At 43.6% G+C, this 17,464-nt stretch overlaps 1 long non-coding RNA gene across 1 annotated transcript in view; it reads left to right on the top strand.

Moving 5' to 3' along the window:
- LOC126070106 (uncharacterized) overlaps positions 1–15,170 on the top strand; it is a 40,646-nt gene extending 25,476 nt beyond the window's left edge. Inside the window, exon 3 of the long non-coding RNA XR_007516124.1 lies at positions 15,128–15,170. This is a non-coding gene — a long non-coding RNA (uncharacterized LOC126070106). The remainder of the gene's footprint in view (positions 1–15,127) is intronic.
- The last annotated feature ends 2,294 nt before the right edge of the window (positions 15,171–17,464 follow it).

Below are 17,464 nucleotides of genomic sequence, written 5' to 3'. Positions count from 1 at the left end.
CTGAACAATGGCAGTTTTTACAATACCTTTATTTTGTCCGGTTAGCTATAAAAGTCTTATACATAAACCTGCCTGGCTAGAAAACTTTCTTTTAATGCATCATAATAAGAGGTGGTGTGGCATAATGGTTTGCAGCAGGTCCTGGAGTCAGAGTTGGGCTGTAATCCCAGCTTCACCTTCCCAGTTGTATGTCCTTGGGAAGGGACTCAGCATTGAGTTCCTGGCGGTTCCTCCCCTGGAAAGTGGAGATGGTAACAATTGTAACTAGGTGCTTAATACATACTGCTGGTTTTGTTCAGCTTGTCCTGACGTTGTGATTTTCCCTAATTGTAAACTGCTGCTACAAATGTCACGGATAGAGAACACATAAACCAACTGCCTTTGAGCAGATTCTGAGATTCTGACTCATGGCAACCCCTTGTGTGTCAGAGCAGAACTGTGCTCCATAGGATTTTCAATGGCTGATTTTTCAGAAGTAGATTGCCAGGCCTTTCTTCTAAGGTGCTTCTTGGTGGGCTCAAACCACCGGCCTGTCGGTTAGCAGCTGAGTGCTTTAACCCTTTATACCATTCAAGGACTCCTCGAGGAATGTTAAGGGGGCAGAATTGCTAGAACTTGGTGGTTCATTGGTTGTACATCTTCCTTCCCCAATCAAATGCTAAACTTCTGAAGAGCAGGAACTCTGCCGTGTATGTCTTTGTACTCCGGAACCTATAGCACCCATCTGTAGATTAAACCAAAAAAGCCAAACCTGTTGCCGTCAAGTCGATTCCAACTCATGGTGACCCCATGTGTTGCACATGTGCTCCATAGGGTTTTCAATGGCTATAATCTAACAAGCAGATTGTCAGCCAGGCCTTTCTTCCACAGTGCCACTGGGTAGATTCAAATAGCCAACCTATTGGTTAGTAGTTGAGCACAAGCCATTTGCCCTACCCTGGGACCTACCTGTAGATTAAGTGTTCAATAAATATTTGTTGAATTAATAAACTAATGAATTAAACTTTACAGCTATACACAAGGTAGCACTAACATATCCTTACTCTTAAATCAAACAAACAACTCTCCCCACCCCCATCCCAAAACACACAAAAGTTGCCTCACCTCTGGTATCCTCCCTGGTTTGAGTCACGTTGTCTTTTGCAGAGGAAAGCCCATGTGGCCAGGCTGACCAATTAGCTCCCCAACGAGTTTCCCCTCCCAGGCCATGTTCTTGACAGTCCTTCTCAGATGCAGAGACTGAGCTGGGCCCAGCTCAGGGCTGGGATGGTCCCAGCTGTGAGGCAGGAGTCGCTTTCTAACACGTCCTGACATGTGTTTCCAGTAACACTGCTTGTGGCCGCTTTCTTCTCTTATCGCTCCTCCCGTGACCTTTGCTTGTTATAGACTTACTGGCTGGAGCCAGGTGGATTTGTTTGATTTTTGTTGATGGTTATTAGGAAGAGGAAGTGCCAGAAGAGATTACCTCAAGTTTAAACCTATTTCCCATTGGAGTCCTGGGGCCTTTAATTACACATCTTGGGTCTGTTTGGTAAAGAAGTGGTCAAAGATGTGCTTTTTATCTCCCTCGGAATCTCCTGTGACTGGCAGCATTCCATGTGTGCCTGGTGTTCCCGAGACTCTTGGCAGGGAGGAGGGGCGGCTGTGGAGCATGGAATATGAAGTTGAAAGCTGGGGAGAGATATTTTCAAAGCTCAGTGTCTGGAGTCCTTGGGAAGACCAAGGAATTTGGGGGTAAAGATGCTAGAGGAAGGCTGGGGACTGCAGCTGTGAAGAGCTGGCATTCTGCTTTCGGGACCAGTACTGTTGCAGTCCTCAGAAGAGGACCACGGGTCAGCTACTGCCGAGCCACGAGGATGAGGGACGTTCAGAACGCTGAATGCCCAGCCCAGTCCAAGGACTGACTTGGAAGGCACAGATTCTCTCCCCCCCACCCCCCACCATGTTAGTACCAAACCAAGGAGTCCTGGTGGCACAATGGTTAAGCGCCCTCTGCTGCTAACCAAAACGTAATCAGTTCGAACCTACCCAGTGGCTTCGCAGGAGAAAGAAAGACTTAGCAATCTCCTCCCATAAAAGATTGTTGTTGTTGTGTGCCATAGAGTTGATTTCAACTTATAGCAACCCGATATGACAGAGTAGAACTGCCCTATAGGGTTTCCTAGGCTGTAATCTTCACGGGAGCAGGTTGCCAGGTCTTTTCTCCCGTGGAGCAGCGGGTGGGCTTGAGCCAGCCAACCTTTCAGTTATAGCAGCTGAGTGTTTAACCATTGCATAAAGATTATAGCCAAGAAAACCCTATGGAGCAGTTTTACTCTGTCATATGGGGTTACCATGAGTCAGAGTTGACTTGACAGGTCCAACAAAAATAACAGCACCAAACCAGCTGCCATCGAGTCGGCTCAGACTCATGGCTACCCCATGTGTGTCAGAGTAGAATGGTGCTCCATAGGGTTTTCAGTGGCTGATTTTTCAGAAGTAGATCACCAGGCCTTTCTTCCAAGGTGCCTCTGGGTACTTGAATGGACAACTTTTCAGCTAGTAGCTGAGCTCATTAACCACTTACACCATGTTGGTAACTGACATAATAACAGCCCTAATCACCACAGGCAGGCAATCACTGTGTCTGGGATGATCAAGTCACCAGATCAGCTGAGGGGCAGACAAATGCCACATTTCTGCTCCAGCCACCCCTAGAAAGATGGGGCATTGGGTGGGCCTAATCAGGGAGGGCTGAGGGCCAGCTGCTCCACAAAAAGAACTTTCCTGCTCTCTGATATCTTCCAGCAAATGAAAGAAGACAGACTCCAGAAATCTGTTGCCCAGGGCACAAGTATGTTGCTATCCTTTATCTAACTTGCCTGTTAGAGCAATTGCTAAATTATAAAGTTGCTAGAAGTCCAAGACTGGAAAGTTGAACATGTAAAATGCAACTTTGTTTATTTTATGTTTGTTGTGCTTTAGGTAAAGGTTTACAGAGCCAGTTAGTTTCCCATTCAACGGTTTATACGGTTTATACATAAATTGTTCCGTGACGTAGGTTGCACTCCCTGCAATGTGTCAGCACTCTCCCCCTTACCACCCTGAGTTCCCCATTTCCTTTTGTATGGTTTTCCTGCCCTTTCCTGCCTTCTCTTTGCTTTTGGGCAGATGTTGCCCTTTTGGTCTCATGTAGATGATTGTTCTAAGGAGCACTTTTCTCATGTGTGTTATTGTTTATTTACAAGCCAGTCTATTATTTAGCTGAGAGGTGATCTCTGGGGATAGCTTCAGTTCCAAGTTACCAGGATGTCTAAGGCCTATAATCTTGGCATCTTGGGGGTTCTTCCAGCCTCTCTCAGACCAGTAAATCTGGTCTTTTTTGCGAATTTGAATTTTCTGCTACTCCACTCCCCCTCCCCCCAACTCTAAGTGGGACCTTCTATTGTGTTCCTGGTCAGAGCAGTCAGGAGTGGTAGCTGGGCACCATCTAGTTCTGGTCTCAGGCTGGTGGGGGCTGGGGGCTGTGATTCCTGTAATCCATTAGTTCTTCGGACTAATTGTTTCCTTGAGTCTTTGGTTTTCTTCACTCTCCTTTGCTCCAGACAGAAAGAGACCAATAGTTGTATCTAAGATGGCCACTTGCAAGCTTTTAAGACAACAGACTGTACTTACCCAAGTAGGATGTAGAACATTTTCTTTATGAACTGTTATGCCAATTGACCTAGATATCCCCTGGGACTATGGTCCTTAGCTTTCAAGCCCAGTAACTCAGTCCCTCGAGGTGTTTGGTTATGTCTAGGTTGTTACCATGACTGTGCCCCTGTGTGCTCTATTATATGTATGAATATACATGCAGCGCGTACAAATATGTATGCAGAAATAGCCACAGCCAAACCTGTATATGCACGTCGTGGGTGTACTCTTATGGAGCTCTGCTAGTGCAGTGGTTAAAGTGCTACAGCTGCTAACCAAAAGATGGTGGTTCGAATCCAACAGCCACTCCTTGGAAACCCCATGGGGCAGTTTTACTCTGTCCTATAGGGTCCCTATGAGTCGGAATCGGCTCAATGGCAATTTTTTTTTTTTTTGGTGCTCTCATACACCCTCCCACACCTATTCAGCATACATTTCTATGTATATCCACTCACAAATTATTGTGTGTTATTACTGTTGTTGCAGCATTGTGTATGTTATAGTATTTACCTTCGTTGCCTTCTATTCCTGGGTACCTTTCAGTGTCTTCCCTTGCCTTAGTTATGTCGTGCTGACTTGCCCCACATTGTGTACCACCTTTCCCTTCACCAAAGTTAACACGTTGTCTGCTCTCTAGTTAGTGATTTTTCCTTCCCCACCCTCCCATTCCTGGTAACCATCAAAGAACATCTCTTTCTGTGTGTAAACCTTTTCTCAACTGTTTATAATAGCGATCTCATACAATATTTGTCCTTTTTCAATTGACTTACTTCACTCAGCATAATGTCCTCCAACTTCACCTATGTTGTGAGATATTTCATTTTTCTTTATCATTGCAAAATGCGCCTTTATTGAGGAAAAAATGAAGGTGCTCAGTTACTGAGGGTCCTGGCCCATCTTGATATAACGAGAAGTAGGAAATTAGGAATTATTCTTTAACTGTTATATTAAAGACACAGCAATGTAGGTTGTGTGCACACATAATTGCAGACAACGGGACTCCAAATTTCCCCTAAATTGTTGCCCCAGAGGAATGGGATTTAGGGAGGAACATTTGGTTAGAATGGAAATGGGAAAAAATGAAGTTTAGTTAGAGGCCTCTTTCATCCTCCCTGGGGTCCCTTGCTACACAGGATTCTGCCCCAGGCAAGGCTGTTTCTTCTATAACCCCCAATTGCTAGCAGGATCACTTCAGTAGGACACACAGCTATTGAATTCAGATTCTTGGCCCAGTTCCTGGAATCCTTCAACCCCTTCAAGGCAGAGAGAGATAGCCTCCATTGAATGGACTCTGACACAGGGCGACCTTATGCACAACAGAACAATACATTTCCTGGTCTTAAGCCATCTTCATGATCGTTGGTATGCTAGAGGCCATTGTTGCAGCCACTGTATTTTGAGTGCCTTCCAACCTAGGGGGCGCATCTACTAGCACTATATCACCCAATCTTCTATTGTGATCCATAGGCTTATTTTTTGAAATAGATCACCAGGTCTTTCTTCCTAGTCTGTCTGAGCCTGGAAGCTCTGCTGAAACCTGTCCACCATGGGCGACACTGCTGGTATTTGAAATACCAGTGTATAGCTTCCAGCACCATAGCAACATGCAAGCCACCACAGTAGGACAAACTGACGGATGGTGGATGCTGTACAAACACCCTCTCAAATGCCAAAATTGCATACAATTTTAGTGTTCAACTGGTCCTGTTGATACCTCTCTTAACCACATTCTGAGCTAACTACGGACCAGGTAAACTCAGATAGAGAACAAGTGGGTTGTAACATGTGGCATCTCCATCCACTTCTACCCTTAGGGAGATCTGGAACCACCTAGCCTTCTGGGTGCATTCTAAGCCAGACTTTAGTTCTCTCTGGATGCCTGTGAATACACAGGCCACAACAGCTTTGTTCTCTACATGGGCAGAATGCAAATAAGGTCTCCAGCAGCCCCTTAAACACCAACAACTCAGGACCTGGCTTGTTCTCCCTGCTCTATCTCAGCGTACAGCCTGGCCCTGTATGTGCAGTTTTTAACTCCCGCTCATGGAGCTGGATAAACTCAAGGGACTAGCAAATGTACATGGGAAACCATGGGCCCCGATAAGCAGCTGATAGGGGGTGCCTTGCTTCCGCCAGGTCTGTTTAAACACTGATAGACGGTGGGGCAAACAAGAGCCCTTTGTGCTCTGAGCATCCACAGTGGCCATCCGGAGTCCATTCTGGGCATGGCCAAGCTTGGAGTGGGTGGAAGTGGGGGTAGCAGAGAGGCAAACTTTCCCTGCATATTATCTGATAAAGTCACACAGGCAGGACCAAGCCAATGTTCAATCCTGGGGCTCTAGATCTTTCTCTCACCCTGCCCCCATCTCGAAGCATTCACCTAACCAGTGAGACTTAGAAAAAATAAGCCTCACTGTAGATCATCCAAGAAGGACACGTGAACTAGTTCAAGCCATGAACACCCCTATCACCCTAGCAAGTAGAGATGAAGGGTCAGCTCACAGAGAAGCGAGAAGGGAAGAGCTGGTGAGTTTACCTGATCCACTACTGTCACCAAAAAGAAAGATCAAGTCCAAAGAACTCCAAGAAAATCAGGCTGCTATGGGGCCTGAAAGGATCCCCGGTGGTTCAAACAGTTAAAAGGTCGGCTAGCAATTCGAACCTAACCAGCAGCTCTGCAGGGGAAAGACATGGCAATCTGCTTCCATAAAGATTACAACGAAGAAAACCCTATGGGGCAGTTCTAGTCTGTCACACGAGGTCGCTATACTCGGAATCAGCTCCATGGCACCCAACAACAACATGGAGCCTGAGGACAGGGATTGCTTTTTCATAACCCTTTGAGTTTTGGTTCATTCAGTAAATAGCTTTTGTGAATTGACAGCATTGACATTGAATTGGATTGGAGCCCTGCTGCTCAAAGCATGGTTCTCTCTACTCAGCAGTTGGGCATCCCCTGGGCGCTTGTTAAAAAATGCAGGGTCTCCAGCCTCAGCCCAGCCTACTAAGCCAGAATCTGCATTTAAACAAGATCCCCAGGCAATTTTTTAATTTATTGTGTTTTAGGTAAAAGCTTACAGTGCAAATTAGTTTTTCATTCAAAAATTTTACACACAATTTTTTTTTTTTTTTAAGTTGCAATCCCCATAATTCTTCAGGACTCTCCCCCTTTCCCTTTCCACCATGGGTTCTCAGTGTCCATTCCTCCAGTTTCCTGCCCCTTCCTGCCCTCTCATCTTTGCTTTTGGACAGGTGTTGCCCATTTGGTCTCGTATACTTGATCGAACTAAGAAGCATGTTCCTCGTGTGCTATTGTTTGTTTTCTAGGCCTGTCTAATCACTGGCTGAAAAGTGGACTTAGGGAGTGGCTTCAGTTCTGAGTTAGCAGCGTGTCTGGTGGCCATAGTCTCAGGGGTTTCTCCAGTCTCTGTCTCACTAGTAGGTCTGGTCTTTTTTGTGAATTTGAATTTTATTCTAGATTTTTCTCCCACTCTGCCTGGGATGGAAACCCTGGTGGAATAGTGGTTAAGTGCTACGGCTGCTAACTAAAGGATCGGCAGTTCAAATCCACCATGTGCTCCTTGGAAACTCTATGGGGCAGTTCTACTCTGTCTATAGGGTCGCTATGAGTCGGAATCAACTCGACGGATTCATCGTTGCTCTTTTTCGTTGCATAGTATTTCGTTGTGTGTCCTCAGGCAATCTGTGCGCATGTTACAGTTTGAGAAACACTGGATGAGAGTGCTTATAAAGCTGCTGGAAAGATACATAAAAGGATTGTGAAAGATTATGGATTGTCCCCTTTCAGGTTGACAACAGATCTTGACCTAAAGATAAAGTATTAAAAAAAAAGTGTGATTTAAAACAATGAAAGTAGTAACAGTAGACCTGCTGATATGATAAATTTTATTTTCAGTAATCCAAACCAAAATCAAACCCGTTGCTGTCGAGTCAATTCCAACTCACGGCAACCCTATATAGGACAGAGTAGAACTGCCCCATAGAGTTTCCAAGGAGCGCCTGGTGGATTTGAACTGCCGACCTTTTGCTAAGCAACCATAGATAGCACTTAACCAGTATGCCACCAAGATTTCCTTTCAGCAATCAAGAGTTCTCAAATCTAAATGAAGAAACATTTCCTATGAATAACTCCATATATATGTCATCAAGTGGGCCGCTTCAAATACCCTCCTCTGCGATAAAGACAAGCTTGTTCCCAGCATTCCCAAGACTGTATGCTCCTCCTGTGAAGGTTCACATCTGTATATGTTAGAATTGGTGGCATTTTAAGAGGTTAAAAAAATAAAAGACTTCAGATTTAGCATTATTGACAGAAGACAGATTTTTAAATATCAGAATGGAAATGTTTCCACAATGCACATGGATTACCTTTTTAAAAATAGAGAAGTATCGATGAGTGTACCTGGTTTGGATTCTTGGTCTATCAGCTGTGACTTTACCCAAGTTACAGGACCTCTCAGAGTCAGCTCTCTCAGTGTAAAATGGGGACAGTAGCACTGTTGCTGCTGAATTATTGTTGAGGATTTAGAGTATACATGAAAAGCACTACAGCAGATTTTACACACAATAAATGCTGAATAAATACAAACTATTAATAAGAAATTAGTACTGAGATGCTGTCTCAAGGTGTCATTCTACTAAACTGAGAGAAACAGACTGTCTTTGTCACTGTAGGCCAAATGTAACAAAGAGGGCAAGGGGGTGGAGTGAACTCTCCTCTATGCCCATCAAGGACACAGGCTCCCTCCTTCTGGTAGATCCACTATCCCACAGCCTCACAGTCTTCCAATGACCCGCTGAATCTGGCTGCCCAAAGAAAAGACCACGTGTGCAGGTTTGCCCAGGAGGGTTATGCGTCAGGCTTAGAAATGGCACGCATCACTTCTGTCATTTAATCGGCCAGAACTTGGTCACGTGGTTCTATGCAAAGGAGGCTGGGAAATGTAGTCCTGTGGCATCCTTTAGCTGGAACTGATAGGAACACCTAGCCAGTCTCTTCTACAGAGACCTAGGCCCAGTTGATTCCAAACTTTGTTTTCCACTCAGGAAATGTCCCAGCATTTTAGCACCTGATTCTGTCAAACATTCTTGTAATTCGTTATTGTACCTCTTGCTTGGACTCCTTATCTTCACAAGAATTCCAACTCTCTCTCCCCCCACTATTCATGACAGACAGATTGTTTCCAGAGCTCTAAACTTACTGTTCCACTTTCCTCATCCCTGACTATTCCAGACCGGAAGTCACCTGCTGACTCAAGCTATGCCTGTAAGCCAGCTCCTAAGCTGCTTTTGGGGATGCCCGTGGTTTCACTGCAGGTTTTCCTGATTCCAGAAGGCAGTCTACAGCACTTAGCCATTCAAAACCACATCAGTAGCTCATAGAGCCCAGACCATTAAGTAATTTTACAGTTGATTATACCGTTTTGAGAATTAGATTACAAAATAACCTCAATTTTGACTAAATAAGATAAAACCAAAATATTCACACAAACTCAATGATGTGCTTTGGTTCTGCTAATATTATCTTGGCTTTATAGAAAGAGTTGAGGCCTTGATGTCTTAGTTATCTAGTGCTGCTGTAACAGAAATACCACAAACGGGTGGCTTCAACAAACAGAAATTTATTTTCTCACACTTTAGGAAGCTACAAGTCTAAATTCAGAGTGTTGGCTCCAGAGGAAGGCTTTCTTTGTTGGCTCCGGAGAAAGATCCTTGTCTCTTTGAACTTCTGCTCCTGGGCAATCTTCACAGGGCTAGGCCTCTCTTTTCCTCCATCTCTGCTTCTTTCGTCTGTTTGTTTAATCTCTTTTATATCTCAAAAGAGATTGATTTAAGACACACTCTACACTAATCCTGCCTCATTAACACAACAAAGACAACCCATTCCCAAATGAGATGATAACCATAGGTATAGAGGTTAGGATTTACAACACATATTTTTGAGGGACACAATTCAATCTATAGAATTCCACCCTTTGGCCTCCCAAAATTCATGTTCCTTCCCACATGCAAAACACATTCACCCCATCATAAAAATCCCAAAAGCCTTAAATCAACTCCAAGTCCAAAGTCTCATTTTCTGAATCTTCTGAGTCAAATATGGGTGTGACTTTAGGCATATTCCATCCTGGAGCAAAATTTTTCTTCATCTATGAACCTGTGAAATCTAGACTACAAGTTACCTGTTTCCAAAGTACAAGGGTGGAACAGGCACAAGGTAGATACTTTGACTACAAATGGGAGAAATTGGAGGGAAAGAAGGATAACTTGCACCAAGCAAGTCCAAAACCGAAAAGAACAATTTAGATTTGCTCTCAAGGCTTGGAAATAATCCTGTTCTTTGAGACCATTTGGGCAATGGCCGTGCCCTCCAGACTCTGGGTGTTGCCACTGGAATGGTGACTCTGCTCCTTGACTTTGGGTGACCCTCTTCTCCTAGTCCGCCAGAGTGGCCACCCCACCTCCTTGGCCCTGGCAGGCCCCATTCTTCTGCCACTTGGGCAGGCACCCCCAGCCCATAACTTTCGGGCAGCAGATCCGGCTCCGTCCCCTGGAACTTGTGAACAGCAGCCCCACACTCTGTAACCAAGACAGTGGAGATGTCACGCTTTTAAACTTTAGGAGCCCTTGGCTCCACGCTTTGAAACTGATGCAGCCCTGCTTCCTGTGTTCCTTCCAACAGTTCTGCTGATCTCTGAGCTGTCCAGGGTTGGTCTTTTTCTTTTCTTGGAGGACAACAGACGTAGCTCCTTTAGCCTGTTTCCTGCTTATAGAATTCCAAGAGGCAGACAGTGTCCTTTTCTTTTGTTCTTTCTCTGCCCCCTTCAGTCTAAGCTGATGGGTTTTCTGCTGTGGTAGTTGGTTGGATCCATCAGCCACAGGCTTAATGTGTAGCCATGTCCCTGGTGAAAATTCTAGGACACCTGTCCTTAGTTTGTACAACAAAATTTTCCAAATCTTTAAGTTCTGTTTTCATTTTACACAGTTCATTTTTAAGTCCATCTCTTTCCTCTCACATTTCACTACAAGTGGCAACGAGAAATCATGCGGCCCCTTTAAGATCTTGCTTAGAAATCTCCTCAGCTAAATATCCAAGTTCGTCACTTACAAGTTCTACCTTCCACCAAACATTTGAACATAATTCAGATGAACTCTTTGCCACTTCGAAAAAAGCATTGCCCTTCCTTCATTGTCCAATCACACGTTCATCATTTTCTTTTAAAACATTACCGGAACCACATTTAACATCCACATTTCTAGCAACATTCTGTTGCTGGCGCCATATGTATTCTTTAAGATGACAGAGACTTTCTTCTCTATGGCTCTCCTCATTTCCTTCTGAGCCCTTGCCAGAAATTGCCTTTGATGTCCATAATTTTACCAACAGTCTCTCTTCAAGACAATCTATGCTTTTACTATTAGGCACCTTAAAACTCTTCCAGCCTCCACCCATTACCCAATTCCAAAACCACTTCCACATTGTAGGTATCTGTTAGAGCAGCACCCCCACTTCTCAATACTAAATTTTCTTAGTTATCTAGTGCTGCTATAATAGAAATACCACAAATGGGTGGCTTTAACAAACAGAATTTTATTTTCTCACACTTTAGGGGCTAGAAGTCTGAATTCAGGGTGCCAGCTCTAGGAGAAGGTTCTTGTCTCTTTGAACTGCTCTGGGTAATCTTCATGTGGCTTGGCCTCTCTCTTTCCCCATCTCTGTTTTTTCACTTGCTTGTTTAATCTCTTTTATATCTCAAGAGATTGATTTAAGACACATCTTACACTAATCCAGTCCATTACCACAACAAAGACAACCCATTTCCAAATGGGGTTATAACCACAGGCACATAGAGGTTAAGATTTACCACGCATATTATTGGGGGATATAATTCAATCCATAACACTTGGTGTCAGCAGGCCTCAGATCAAATCTCTTCTCCAACACTTCCTAGCTTGAGAGGGAAGTGACATAACCCATCTGTGACTGCTTCCTTATTTGTAAAACCTGACACCACCACCTTTCTTTCAGGCTGCTCACAGAGATTAAATAGTGTCCTGAAAATAAACTCACCCCACCCAGAGGAGTCATCCAATCATTGGAAAGACAAGATGATCTCCAGTGCAGCAAAAAGACTGTAAAAAATATTTATTTAATGTCTAGCATCAGCAGACGATTAAATAAGAGACCCCGTCTTATCAGACAGTACAGTGAGACCTGTGAGAGCTGGAACTCAATGGGACTACCTTGTTTTTCTGGGTCTAGAAAGTTTTCCTCCTTTAAGAGGGCACAGCCTTACCACTTTTCTACTGCTCGTTTCAGTGGTATATACAGCAAAACCTGAGAAAGCTAGAACATATATGAGGCAGAAACCTGTCACAGAAGGAAAACTCCAATATTTTTACAGATTTTACTGTACTACACTATGTAAAAATGATAAATTCACAAAAACAAGGCTGAAAAAGAACAGTTGTTTTTGGACAGTGGGAGTAAAGTGATTCCTTTAGACTTACTGATTTTTTTTTTTTTTTTTTTTTTTTGCAAAATTGGGATATTTTTGAAACCCTTGTCATATCAAAGTGAAAAAATGTATAATGGTCTAACAGTTTCAGGCAAGGTGGCAGGTGAGTTGAGGAGTTCACCTAGGTTAGTGGTTCTCAATCTTTTTTTAGCTGTAGAATCCTTTTTATAAGCAAAATCTTATGAAGACCCCAATATATAAGTATATATATAAATACATAAAGCAGACAAAACACTGCTTTTATTCAGCATCCATTGGTCTCAGCCCACCTGGAGCAAAGGAGAATGAAGAACACCAAAGACACATGTTAACTATGAGCCCAAGAGACAGAAAGGGCCACATAAACCAGAGACTCCATCAGCCTGAGACCTGAAGAACTAGACGGTGCCTAGCTACAACCGATGACTGCCCTGACAGGGAACACAACAAAGAACCCCTGAGGGAGCAGGAGAGCAGTGGGATGCAGACCCCAAATTCTAGTAAAAAGACCAGATTTAACGGTATGATTGAGACTAGAGGGACCCCAGAGGTCATGGTCCCTGGATACTCTGTTAGCCCAAGGCTGGAACCATGCGCAAAGCCAACTCTTCAGACAGGGATTGGACTGGACTGTAAGACAGAAAATGATACTGGTGAGGAATGAGCTCCTTGGCTCAAGTAGGCACATGAGACTATGTGAGCAGCTCCTGTTTGGAGGCGAGATGAGAAGGCAGAGGTGGACAGGAGCTGGTTGAATGGACACGGGGAATACAGGATGGAGAGGACGAGTGTGCTGTCTCATTAGGGGAGAGCAGCTAGGAGTACATAGCAAGGTGTATATAAGTTTTTGTATGAGAGACTGACTTGATTTGTAAACTTTCACTTAAAGCACAATAAAAAAATACTGATTTTATTGAGAAAACTTATTTATACGTTCAATTTTAATACTTGCTACACATGTAAGGTCTGTACATGACAGCACAAATTGTTACACTGTTATAAGACACATTTGAATATAGACACTTTATTACTTTATGTTTAATGGTTAAAGATATTTTTAAAAGATACAATTCCAATTAAAAGCTTACAGAATCCTAGAGTTCCTTGGAATATAGTTCATACACATTTAGGGGATTATGAGAGTTGGGGCTAACCAAATGCCAGCTGCTTTTCCACACAGCCCCGAGGCTTGCCAGAAACTCATGCAGAAGTCATCTGAATTCATTCATAATGAGGACGAATGAGGCACAGAGGATACCCCAATGACTTGTTTAATGGTCAAACCACACTAACACAGGAGGGGCACAGAGAGGGCACAGAGAGCCACTGGACACTGTGAGAAAGGCCAGTCTGTGAAAAGCTCCCCAGATCCTAAGTAAAAGGGGAGAACAGGCAGGCCCCACCTGGGCACGTTTGGGTGGGGGAAGGGAACGTGGAGCACAGGCACACAGGCCTGGACATCTGCTCAGGGACATTCAGGAGGACTATCTGGAGATATAGGAGGGCTTCGGGAGGAAAAGTAAAGCACGTGTGATGTTCTGCTGGGGTTGGTGGGGTGAGCTAAGTGGGACAGTAAAGGAAGGTAGAAAGCAACTAGGGATGAAGGGCTAAAATGGCCCAGGCAAGAAACAGAGAAAGGAAAGGCGGCCATTGAGAAAATGGCCCCCTGAAGTTATGTAAGCCGCTGGAATAGAGCAAATGGTTAAGTGCTGGGCTTCTAACCAAAAGGTTGGCAGTTCGAGTCTACCCAGAGGCACCTTGGAAGAAAGGCCTGGCAATCTACTTCCAAAACTCAGCCACTGAAAACCCTATGAAGCAAGGTTCTCCTGTGACATCTAACGGGTCGCCATGAGTGGGAGTCAACTTGAAGGCAACTGGTAAAATTGTACAAAGATGTGTCAGGAAAAAGCAAAGAGAAGTAGGATGATCTAAGAAGAATTCGCAACATTGTCTGGGCCGGTGTTGAGAGGCAGGCAAGAGCTATGTGCAGAGCAGGGAAAGTAGCAAAGAACTTAAGGCAAGTGCAGAAAGAAACAAGGCAAGGGATAAGAAGTTCAAAGGATGCTTTGAAGACCTAAATCCTCAAAAGATAGTGTGTGGCAAATCTTGTAATATAATACAAACAGCCTAAGAAAAAAGGAGGCCGGAGTTTCAGCCTATAGAACTCAGGAAAGGAAATGAGAATCAGAGTTTATTGGATTTATAGAGTGTTTTGATGTGACTGAGTGTTGAAAAAATTATTTGCCAGGGGAGGGAGGCTTTGGTTGCTTGGTGGTGAAGAACGAATGTGTAATAATCCCTTTTATAGTAATCTGTGAGGATCAAACGAACGTGTATATAAATATAAAGTCCTACATAAACACATGATGGCATTACCAAGAAAGCAAGAGTAAGTCATAGTCTCAACTGGGCTGCAGGAATTTAGAAGGAAAAGGGTGGTCTGATATCAGGGATGGACTAATGACAGCCTTCAGGAAAGAAGGAATTAGGAAAGGCAGTTTAGGAAAGCTATGTGGTCTTGACAAGGAAATGAATGCCCTCGGCTTGAATTATAGGTTTGGGCTTTTAATGTCCTGCCCTTGGACCCAGTGCTGGTTGGAGAGCTATACACAGCTGTTTTCTATGTACCAGGCAGTGTGCCTACATCACCCTATTTAGAACTAAAAAAGTCCTGTGAGAAAATATTCTGGTACACAGATTGGGAAACCAAAGCTTGGAGAGGGCAAGTCACTTTCCCAAGATCACACAGCTAGCAACTGGAGAGTGAGGGCTCAAGCCCTGGTTTGAGCTGACTCACACACATCTCCCCTCTGCACCTAGTTTCCCATGTCTGGCCTCAGAACCCTGAGGTGCTGCCCCCTCTATCCTTCTAGACTCCTTGTGAGTGGCTTCCACAGGTGGTAGTAATCTCTCTCTCCTTTGAACTCTTACAGTGTTTGGTTATATGAAGATTTTTAGTGCCTTCCTGGTGAAAAGGAGACCTGGTGGCACAGTGGTTGAGAGCTCAGCAGCTCGCCAGAAGGTCAGCAGTTCAAATCTACCATCTGCTCCTTGGAAACCCTATGGGGCAGTTCTACTCCATCCTATAGCGTCACTACGAGTCTGAAAATAGACGGGACAGTTGGTTTTTTGGTTTCTGGTGCAAAATGAATTAGTGGTAGGTGCCTGGGTGGTGCAAACAGTTAACATGCTCAGTTGCTAACCAAAAGGTTAGAAATTTGAGTCTCCCAGGGGTACCCTGAGGAGCACAGTTCTACTGACACATGTGGGGTCACCAGGAGTCAGAGTCTACTCAATGGCTAGTGGTGGTGATGGTAGGATCATGGCTTGAAGAGTACAAAAAGCTTCTTCCATCACTATACAGGTAAGGTGGAGGAGAAACATGACGATGTACTTCCATTACTATACAGGTAAGGCGGAGGAGAAACATGACGATGCATTGAGACTTCTGGGACAGGAAAGCGCTTTGTCTTATGTCCCCTCCGAAGGCTAGAAACCCCTTGTGGCCAGGGGCTATGTTGTACAAACCTTTGTATTCATTATATCCAGCACAAGGTCACATACATAATAATCAGTTAATAAATATTAAAATTGATCAAGTGAAGGCCTAGAACAACCTTAACTCAAGAAACCAGAGCACAATTATTTATAATATATAGAAACCATACTTTCCAACAAATCTGTCTTGGGAGAAGTACAGCCAGAATGCTCCTTAGAAGGGAGGATGGCGAGACTTTGTCTCACTTACTTTGGACATGTTATCCAGAGGAGTCAGTCCCTGGAAAAGGACATCATGCTTGGTAAAGCAGGGAGTCACTGAAAATGAGGAAGACCCTCAAGTAGATGGATTGACACAGTGGCTGCAACAATGGGCTCCAACACAGCAACAATTGTGAGGATGGCACAGGACCAGGCAGTGTTTCATTCTAACATAAAGTCGCTATGAGTCAGAATCGACTCCACAGCAATGGGTTTTTTTGGTTTCATTAACAAGAACATATTTTTCAAAAGTAGAACTTTATCCCTTCTAACACAGGTGATTAACCAAATTTCATCTCCAATTCTTTCCAAGGGCAATAAAATACCGTCAATGGAGACAAAGCCAAGGTCACTTGGAATTTGAAGATGTAGGCAACATTTCTTGGCTTCTCTTCAGCTGTCTGATGTCACCAGAACAGCACTCTAGAGGGCCAGCTTGGATAAACTTATGACCTCTGTTTGGCCCTGTCTTCCTAAAAATTTTATGGGAAGGTCACTAATAAACTAGGTGTGTAAACGTACCACCATCTAGTTAAAAAGTAATAACTGCTACTGGAGCTGACTTATACTACATATTTTCTGCAAAACACATTTATTTACCTTTCCTTCTAATAAAATAACCTGGCAATAAATAAAAGGCAGTAAACTATCCATGGCTTGCTATTAAAACTTGATATATATATTTAAAGACAATTTTTAGTATACTGTTTCTGGATGGCTCAGGTATTATTTGAACGTAAGCACCCAATGAGAACATGATTGAGGTTGGTACCAAGGTACAAACACAATAATTTGTCCTAAGTGCAGTGCCTGTACTCTGAGTTTAAATGTCTTCCCCTGAAAGATCAAATTGCACTTTAAAATAGTCAATATACTTCTAGCAAAGAGTCACTTGTATTAAAACGCCACCACAAAACACATTAGTCTCTCTCTCTCTTTTTTTTTTCAAGTTTAAACTACAGTCTAGTGAATTTAGTTCATCACATTCTTACATGAGTGCCACAGTGGAGAGGAAAGAGTCTTTGGAATTTGAAGGATTCTTTTTCTTCTTTCTTTCTTTTTTGTAAAGGAAACCTCTGGAGAGGGTATCCAAGCCCTTCTTGAAGACACAATCATAAGTAAAGAAAAGTGATCGGGATAAAGGAGGAATTTAAAAAATCTGTAATCATTCTTAAATTTATTCTTCAATTTAGGCCAATCCTCTTTCATAGGGAGCTCCTAGCAATTAGCTGGCAATCTTACCCTGTGAGTCTGAAGGATTAAAGCAGGAGCAAAGGACAAAAGGAACCAATTTGCTACACTCCTCCATCAGTCCTCCTTTCTTAACCAAATCAGACTTCATTTCCCCCAGTGTCCTCCTGACTCACCTAATCTTCTTTCTCTCCTCCACCCACAGTCCCTTAGGGGAAGGTTCTTAAAGGTAACATGAGGGAATGCCACCTAAACAAACTCCTGCAGCATCTACAAACGTTTGAAAGTGGCTTCGGAAACTAGAGGGTAGTTTTTTGTTT

This window comes from Elephas maximus, chromosome 2, assembly GCF_024166365.1.
Source record: "Elephas maximus indicus isolate mEleMax1 chromosome 2, mEleMax1 primary haplotype, whole genome shotgun sequence".
Lineage (NCBI taxonomy): Eukaryota > Metazoa > Chordata > Mammalia > Proboscidea > Elephantidae > Elephas > Elephas maximus.
The sequence above is the reverse complement of the archived record's forward strand: the minus strand, read 5'-3'. Positions and strand labels throughout refer to the sequence as shown.